The following is a 9,421-nucleotide window of genomic DNA, read 5'->3' as shown; positions in this document are numbered from 1 at the left end:
AAAACTGTTTACAACAAAGGCTAAATGCTGACTAAAAGAAAAACAGAGCTGTACCCATTAATTGTTTTTGGTTTAAGATTTATTTGACAATTCTTATTGTGTGTAATCTAGTTCAGCTTGCAGTTGTTACATATATGCATTAGAGCTGAAACAATTACTCGATGAATCGATTATTAATCGATTAATAAATTAATCAAAAACTATTTTGATAATCGATTAATCAGTTTGAAGCTTTTTTCATGACCTCGTCTTCCCGGACCCTCTTTTTTGGGTCCCTGTTCGAAAATGAAATTCCCAAACTAAATAGAGTGTATCTCTGCAATTACAAGCTCTATGTGAATTATCTTGGTCTCAAAATAAAGATAACACTTGTGAGATTCCACCAGAAGTGTAAGTTTCACTGTAGATACACTTGTGCCAGAGTAAATGCAGATGGGACCCACAATAAATGAAGGATTTTTTCCCTCACCCAAATAAATATTGCATTTTAAAATAAATATCACCTTTAAAAATGTGCATTAGGAGCTTAAAAACTCACGTAAGTCATGTAACAACACATGGACATTATCTGTGCAAAGTCTGATGATGCTGAAGTGAAGCAGAGTGAAATTACAGAGGTTTTAGTGAAGAGATGCCTATGTGACTCTAGTTTGGCACTATCTATGATTACTATGGGTAAAACATTATTAAACCCATTTTATTTTATTTACATGTCACTATTGTTCTAAAACTTTTTTTGAATTAAAAAAATAAAAAATGATTAAAAAATCAATATATTTGGGGCATTTTTCTCTGGAGCGTCAGAGACAACTCTGAGCCTCAGCCTGTTCTGGGCCATAGCTCCGGCTAGCATTGGCCAATCTGGGTGATTGACAGCTCGTTTTAATCCTCTAAACCAATAGAATCAAAACAATGGCCGTCCGGAATGACCAATCAGACCAGGAACAGGCCCCCAAAGCATGCTGGGAAGTCTAGTTCTCCGTTAGAAGCGGTTTGTTCCGGTGAAAACAGCTTGTTTAGCTCAACAACAAAGGTAAGACAACATTTCTGGTTGTATTTCTTGAAAGTGAATTGTTGTTTTGCTCTTATTTTGTGGCTGGGTCCGTGAGTTTTGACCGTAGAGTGATATACATGGCACTGTTGTAATCTGTGAAGTCTCTACTATCGAGCAGACATGTTTTTTTTTTTTCGACGTGACGGCGCTGATTCTCCGGTGCCGCTTTTAAATGTTTACACTGTTATGGTGTTATTAGCTTGTGTTGGTTAGATTACTTGGCGTTTAGTCTGTGTTTGGTGAACATAAGAATGTTTTTTATGAACTGTTAGCCCAGTTTCTGAGCTTTCTGTGGGTATGCAGCATGTCAATATTGGTCAAAGGTAAACGTGCCTTTGATAAGTGTGTGTTGTAGTGAGTTTTACTGCCCCTGTACCGGGGGCAGCCAGGAGGAAGTTAAACAAGATTTCTAATTTTTTATCAGCTTTTAAATGTGAATATTTTCTTAATTTCTTTGCTCCATATAACAAAGAAATCATTAAAAGTGAATCATTTTGGTTTGTGGACAAAACAAGACATTTGAGAACCTCATTATTTAAAGGTTTGACAATCACTGATAAACATTTTCTTACCGTTTTCTGACATTTTATCGACCAAACGATTACTCAATTAATCGTGAACATAATCGACAGATTGTTTGATTATGAAAATAGTCATTAGTTGCAGGGACAAGAGTTGCAAACTAGCAATTGCTACTGTATAAACTCCATGTACAGCACATCAGTTGCATTATTTGTATTGGAACTATGTTAACTCTGTTGTCCCTATTTAAATCAAATTCTATTCTATCAGGTAACAATCATAACTGAACTTAAAATGAAAAGGTTATCCTGTGTATATACAGTAAATATACACGGACACATCACATTGGCTGCTGAGTCATACACATCACCATGCTGACTAAGAATAGCTAACAAGTAAACAGGAGATGCAGTTTGAAAAACAGGTCTATCATTATACACTTCTCATCTAATTTTGAGTTGGCATTCAAGGGTGTATGACATACGTGGAAATTAACAGAAGGCAACGACAAGTTCTGCTTTTCTGTCTGTGGTTATTATTTGACCATGTTATTATTAATATAATGGATTCATTTAAAAATACTGGGATTGGAGCTTTAACCCTTAGTTCTCATAGTTAACCCTTGGTAATTTGCCGTGGAAATAATACACAACTCCTTACATGGACATACTGGGTGTGTGCATTTATAGGTCACATGTGCAGGCTTTGCAAAAATGTGTTTCTGGGTCTTCTTATGTGTCATTGAGTCAAAGTTATGATTCATTTCATGTTGCATATTTTTTAGAACAAGAACAAATGGCAGAAGTGACAAAACTGGGACTGTTTTTCTTTTCTTTTTTTGTTCATAAAATATATATATATATACATATGCATACATATATATATATATATATATATATATATATATATATATATATATATATATAAGATATATAAGCATCCGAAATGCTCTGTGTTTTAAGGATTAACCAGAACTGGCATACTCTCAGATTCACTTATTCACACATCCAGCCGATACAAGGCAACAGTAATATTATGTCCTTATGTTTACGTTAATTTGGTAAATAAATTCCAATATTCATCTTATAAATGTGACACCTTTCAGTCAACTAGATCCACTAGTTAAATGCTAACTTTGTGCCATTCTGCAGTTTGTTTTGACACATTGTTAAAGTGAAATGTGAGCTTATTTTTTGTTGCTTTAAGTTTGTTTTTTGGCTGCTTTCTGTCTGGATTATTTTCCAGAGTTCATGGATGAAAACCTGAGAATGTTTGGTTTCCAACTGCTTTCCAACTCCATACACAGGAGAGATAGAGAGACAAGAGAGATAAGAAATCAGTAACCTAAACACATCTGTGCTACAATAAAAAGTCACAGCGGAAAACTATCTGGTTATGAAACACCAATTTTGGACTGGATTTGTTTGACAACTTTCCAAAACAAACTTTTCCCTCGTGTGACATTGAGATAACTCTACTAAAATGATGACCTATGTCACAATGGGGTTTGTATACATGCTAACAATTCCTCAGATTTATAATGGTGGCCTGTCTCCTGTTATATGCTTCAATAAAGTCTCCACTCTTTTTTACAATGATAGGTAAAATGCACATCTAATTATACCACATGACGGCCCATTTCCTCTCAGAGATTGAGTACAAACACAACGTACAATTTTAATAGGTGCTCTTGTTATGAAGCCAGACTTATGCTTTCTTTTTCCTTTGTGAATGTGTCTGCATGTAAGTGTGTGATGGGTTGCAGGTGTGCTCGCTTGATTGAATGACGTGTGTGAGTGTCTCGGTGGATCCTGGCAGCTGATTGGTTCTGTAAAAGGAGGTTTCTGTATAAGAGATAAGTATCCAGATCATTTTGAGCTTGTTTTAAAATGTGTTTGCATTCAATCGTGGGTTAAAATAGTTTTTTTGACCAGTGGGAATGTGTGTAGTCAGTATTGGGTCAAATGGCTACAGAAGCAGCATGTGGGTTTTTATCAGCTCTGGCTCCGATCGCCATTAGTGGGAATGCAAGACTAGACTAAAGGTGCTCATTTCTCTTGTAGTGATGCAGATTCTGACGTCATTTATCTTCTAGTCCAGGAATGGTGTTTATCTGCTTTTAAAAAACTGGGTTAAAATATCCCAGATAAACCTAATTCTGTTGTGCTATAGTGTGGTGCAAAGCAGCTTTTCCATATGTCTCACTCTCTGTAGAATCTTTTAGATTAAAGAGGTCCTTAGGTGCAGCTTTTACCCTCTTGTCCTTGATCACTGATATGTGATTTGCTGGCAGAATGAAGCAGATTACCACATGAGTCTTCACAGTCAGAGTTGCCCTTGGCTTGACGGGCTTAATCAAGCAACATGTCTCTGAGTTTAGGTCCTGTGTGTGTGTGTGTGTGTGTGTGTGTGTATACCCACCAATGTATATGTATGCCCACACATTCTCAACATGGAAGTGTAAAAAAGAGAGAGATCGTGTGTGGGTGGGATACATTTTGACAAAGTTCCCTATTTTTCAGAAATAATCACTTGTTCCCTTTACAGAGACAAAGTTGTGTGACTCCGGGGCTGCTGGGAAGGCAAAGCCATAATAAATAAAAAACTGTCTGTCTCTGTCTTTCTCTCTCTCTCCGTCTGTCTCTCTTTGCCTCTACCACTCCTGGAGCATCAGACTCTTGTTCTTGTGGCCACTAACAAGGGGGTGTGGCTGTCACTGGAGGCGTCCGGGGCTAAATTACCATATTAATTAGCTCATCCTTTGACCGACAAACACAGAACTGAAATGTCACCACACTCACATTGGCCAGAGGAAACACAATTAGTGTAAGTCATTATTGTTTTAGCAATGCCCCATGTTTCGCACTCCATTTCCTGCATCCTCCACTCCTCCCACTCATCGGCTTCTTCTGCTCTCCCTCTCCTGTCTTTGTTGTTTGACCCATACAGGCCTGGAACTAGAAGTAGAGAGTGTTCATTCAGTAAAACATGTTAATCCTTGTCCATCTGTCTGTGTGTCTGGCTCTTCCAGTCATCCTAATGCTTGGTGTGTCTATTTGTGAGGGCCAGAGGAAGCACGCGAAGGAAGCGGAGGAGGTGTTGCCTTTGGAAACGTTTGGATGACAGTTTTCAAAAAGGCTTGCATCACCTCTCCGTGTAACCTGAAGAAAGATATGAAACGATGCAACGGTAGTGCAGCACCTGAATAAAAACAATGCACACATGCCAGGTTCTGTCACACACTCATTATCTGAGTGAAGAGGGGACATAAAGACTGCATATATATTATTATTATTGTTATTATTATTATATATTAATATTAATTCTAGACAATTTTTAGGAGTTTTCCATCCACATACGACATGGTGGGAGACTGTCTAGTCCAAATGTGTTTACAACTGTAAAAAAATGCCTGTTTATATCAAGGTGAGGGCTGAAACCTATCTTGAGCCTGCAGGAGACAAGTCACTTGCCCATTTGCTCACTGTACTTTTTCTGGAGGTTCCCATCTGAATTTCTCACACGGGCTCATTCAGAAATTATCTGTACATTTAAAATAATTTCAGTTCTGCATTCTTCAACTATGCTTCCTTTTTCGGAACGACTGCAATGACTGTTTTAATGACGTTTTAAATTCATTGTGTTAAAGGAATAACTAAAACTGTGTTCAGACACAAAGCAGAGTCACTGTTAACTCGGAAAAATTGACAAAGCATTCAGTTGCTTTATTTAATATAGGTAAATATAGGGAGGTATAAGGGGGATGTTCCCACTTATACAGAGTGAATGAATGTGCATGTAAAAGTGGGAAACATTATTTTTGGGTATTGTGTCTGGGTTAAATGTAATTTTGTTTATGTAATTTTATTTTGTTAATTTAGAGATTTTGTTTTGTAATTTAGGTCATTGGGTTTTGTTTTGGTTTTCTTTCATTTTCCCTTGTGTTAGTTGTTCAGTTGTTATATGGTTTATTTAGACTGGTGACCTGCCCATTTTTATAGTTTTGTTAAGCATTGGAATTCTTTTTCTTCTGTTTTGACTGTATGTAACCCCACTAATTTGTTGTTATCCTCCCCTTTTTCAGTTGCTGTAGTCCGGTGGTGGCGGTGCTGGTGGTCTGGTGGTGGCATCCTCCCGTCTTGTCTTGCTGTGTACCTGGGAGCGGGTTTTTCGTCACTGAGAGTGTCTGCCACGTGTGCCTGGTGATTTTTGCCTTCGTCCATTCACTTTTGCCTCAGCCCGGATTAGGTTTTTCCCCCTTTTTTGTTGGTATGAATGAGTTTCATTGAAATTTTAGCATTAATGTTTAATAAAAATGATATAATAACTTGGAACCACGTCTCTTGCCCCCTGAGTAACCTGAACTGTGTGCCTTGTAGTTCCCTGGGTGAAATTCCCAGGGTGGCGTTGTCGAGCTTGTAATATTAGTAATCTCATCATCACAGTGATATAGTCTGATTTGTTTGATCATGCTTCATATCCTCAAATCCTTCAAATCCTACAGAAGAGTATGTTAAGATTACCAAAGTTAGTTTTGGTCATAAAAGTTTTAAAGTGGCTGCATCCAGAAAAGAGATTTCCTCACGTCTACTGTCCAGCCATCTTTACTTGATTCAGGAGATGGATGTGAATTCGTCTTGTGTGCCAACTTTTGAAATTTATTGGAAAATACTTAAGAACAAGGAGGTCGATGCGATGCTGTCTGTGTAGTGAGCCAGAAAAAAAGCTTGCAGCAGACATTACAATGTGTGTACCACATGTAGTGTGTATTTCTTTTTGATCCAAAAATCTACATTGTGGCGCAGCACCCTCCCTCACAGCACCAGTGCTACTTTGAATCACTATTAATGTCTCTGTGTATTCTTGGTGCTGACATCAGATGAATAAGTGAAAACAGAAGGGACTGTGAGGCTCAGATGTCCTCCTGTGTAGATCTAACACTGGACTGCTGCCTCTGTGTTCTTGGATGCTCTCGCGGCGCTCTCATCATTTTGACATCAAAGATGCTGTCCAGATCTCAGCCCCTTCACATGCATGATAGCTGCAGGTTACCTTGGAACCTCCCATCCACGTTTCTGGGTCGAGGCTCACGTGTGCATGCATCTGTATTCTCTGCCACTCTTGCATTTGATCTTTATATAGAAGTGGGCGATGCAGTGGACCAGATGAACACTGCAGTCTGATGCTGGACAGGAAGTAGTTTGTCTCCTGTTCCCTCCCATAATCTCACACAGGCAGACCACTGTCTCATTAAGGTAATGGATGTGTCGACTAATTCGAACACAAAAGGTGGTGAGGAAAAAGGTGGAGGCACAGTGGGCTGTCAGTATAATTTGAGCAATTCAACTAATCAGTGGAGAATTTGTGTCGTACCTGCTAAGAATTTTAAAATCTCATTACCTCTTTATTTTGTTAAGATTTTTTCCAGTTTCTTTTGTGCGTTGCGGAGGCCCTGCTTGTGGGACTAATCCTTCCTTGTCCACTGTTGTTCCACAATGTCCCGTCTTGTTAGATGTCCTGGTACGCTCAGACAAATCTTTGTACTATCACAATCTCAGATGCTGCAGTAGAAATAAACTTGTTCCATATGCCGTTTTTAAAGTTGATCTCAGAAGACTCATAAACAGTTCACCCTTAATTACAACACATATTCTTTTTTCTTATCTTATAATCTTAAATCACCCCTTTCAAACCCTGTCAGAAACTGTTTTATTATTGCTGTTAAATAAACTATGCTGAGCTTAAACTCATGCAACCGAACAATCTAAGAATTTGTAGAGAAGGGGAAAAACATTTCTGTGACTCTGAATAAGAGGCACCACAACCTGTGTTCATCTACATGTTGCATTAGAATTAATATCTGTGACTTAAATTAGTTTGAATTTGTTCTCACTCAAAGTTTTAGCCCGACTGACAGCCCAGTCTAGAAATTGTAATTGATGAGCAGCAATGAACAGGATCATTTTGCATTTGCCTGTGTTTGTCTTGTCCAATATGTGCAGTATTTCAGCTGCAGTGCGTAACCTTTAAATAGAAATGAATGTCTGCTACATTCAAGTCTTTGCCAAATGAGTTCACTCAGCGCTGGTTAAGCCTATCAGCTCCACACAGATCTCCTCTGTGTTTGTCCAGCCCGTCCTCGCTCCGAGAGCGTCATACAGCGCCGCTCTGTCACTGTCCCTCAGTGTCGCCTTACAGATGCATGAGGTAATATTCTGTGTCTGAAAGAAACGGCACATTTAGACGCTTAGATCAGAGTGTGAGCCAACAGTGGATATCCCCTAAGCCTAACCCGCATATTTATCCTAACCCTAACCTCAGTCCTTTTAATTGGCCCTGACCTTTACCTCAGTCTTATCCTGGCCCCTAACCCGGAGCATTTTAATGCTTCACCAATGAAGAGAATGTATAGCAGCTACAAAATGTTTCCGGAGTTGAAAATACTGCTAAAATGTGGTGTTCAATAGTTTCATGGGAGTGATGCAAGATCACCACAGGAATACATAACGTGGAGACGTACTGGAGCTTTAAGACAATCATCAAGGTTTGTGTGCGTCCCCCAGAGCTCGACTGTTCACTCGCCACTCGGTGACTATAGTTGTTATTATTAGCATTGAATGGAAACGATGAAAATGATGAAACTGACTCCCAACTAGAATTACCTGTGATGTTTCCCTGAATCCCCGTTGAGTGCAGTGTTTTCCTCTGCGGCGACGTGGACCAGAGCTGCTGCAGATGCTACGTTTCCATTGATGGAATTAATAGGTACCAATAATGATGTGGTTTGTTCGTCAGCACATGTGACCATCTGCACTGATGTGTGTGTGTGTGTTTGTGCTCTGGCTCTGTTGGGAACCTTCACTAGGGCCCATGAAATGGGTCAATTCCACTGTGCAGTGCAGCATTGACAGGTCTATGCAAAGCAGAGAGTACGAGGGCGGGTGGAGGGTGGAAAAAAAAAGTTCCCGCCAATCAGATGCTGCGTTGCATGTGGTAGTCAAGGTATCTGCTTCAAAACATACAGCATGTGTGCATGCAGCATGCGTGTGTACGCTGGATGCTGCATACGTGGGTGGACTGAGCGGCGACCTTATCAGACATGTTATTTGTGTGGGGTGTAAGCAAGCCCGTGTTTGACCTTGACTCTCACTTTTGTGCTGCTGCACTTGAAGACTTGTGACATGTGGTCTGATTTAGATGCGTTTTGACGGACAAGCCGGGGGAGGCAGAGGCTGAGGCTGAACACACCCCTCCCCGAAAACGTCATACAATAACGCATCAAAATGAGAAAGATTTCACGAGGCAATAAAAGATTACCCCCATCAAAGGGTATTGTATAGAGTTGCACGTACAGTAAATACTAAGCAAATCTAACTTGACAGTGGTGTTGAGCTCTGAGTTATGGGTCTTGCTTTGATTTTGTTTGCGCAGTGGGGGTGTTTTCTCTTTCCCTCTCTTCTTTTCTTCTTCCTTCCTAATAGCAAATGCTGTTAGAAGTCCTCTCCCATGGGAGGAATGTGACAGATCCTACATTGTTCATTGTTGTTTGTCTCTCCTTGAAATAAAGGCCAAAAAAGTCACAATGGTGTGGGCTGGGATGGGGGAAAAACTGAATTACATGGATCGCATTTTTATCCTCTTTGATCTGATGTGTTTTGGTGAGTCGGCGTGTGCGCACGGGGAGTTGATAACATTGACAATGTTTATGCGAGTGTGGTATATGACAGAGAGGAAAGAAGCTGAAGTGAAATAAGTCACGAGAGACAGGGACAGTGGACGGGAGAACTAAAGGTGGTGGCGGTGGTTGGGTACAGTGATGTGAAGCTGTCCTTGAGGGGTTGACAT

The 9,421-nt window shown here is 39.8% G+C and overlaps 1 long non-coding RNA gene across 3 annotated transcripts; it reads left to right on the top strand.

Moving 5' to 3' along the window:
• The first annotated feature begins 561 nt into the window (after positions 1-561).
• On the top strand, positions 562-5,910 carry LOC131465848 (uncharacterized). Of its 3 annotated transcripts, none has more exons than XR_009241343.1 (4): positions 562-1,033; positions 4,251-4,402; positions 4,608-4,765; positions 5,661-5,910. It is a non-coding gene; the product is annotated as an uncharacterized LOC131465848 (long non-coding RNA). The 3 variants fall into 3 exon arrangements; XR_009241342.1 differs by having other exon boundaries at positions 4,245-4,402; XR_009241341.1 differs by lacking the exon at positions 562-1,033 and having other exon boundaries at positions 2,913-4,402.
• Positions 5,911-9,421: the final 3,511 nt, after the last annotated feature.

This window comes from Solea solea, chromosome 9, assembly GCF_958295425.1.
Source record: "Solea solea chromosome 9, fSolSol10.1, whole genome shotgun sequence".
NCBI lineage: Eukaryota > Metazoa > Chordata > Actinopteri > Pleuronectiformes > Soleidae > Solea > Solea solea.
The sequence above is the reverse complement of the archived record's forward strand: the minus strand, read 5'-3'. Positions and strand labels throughout refer to the sequence as shown.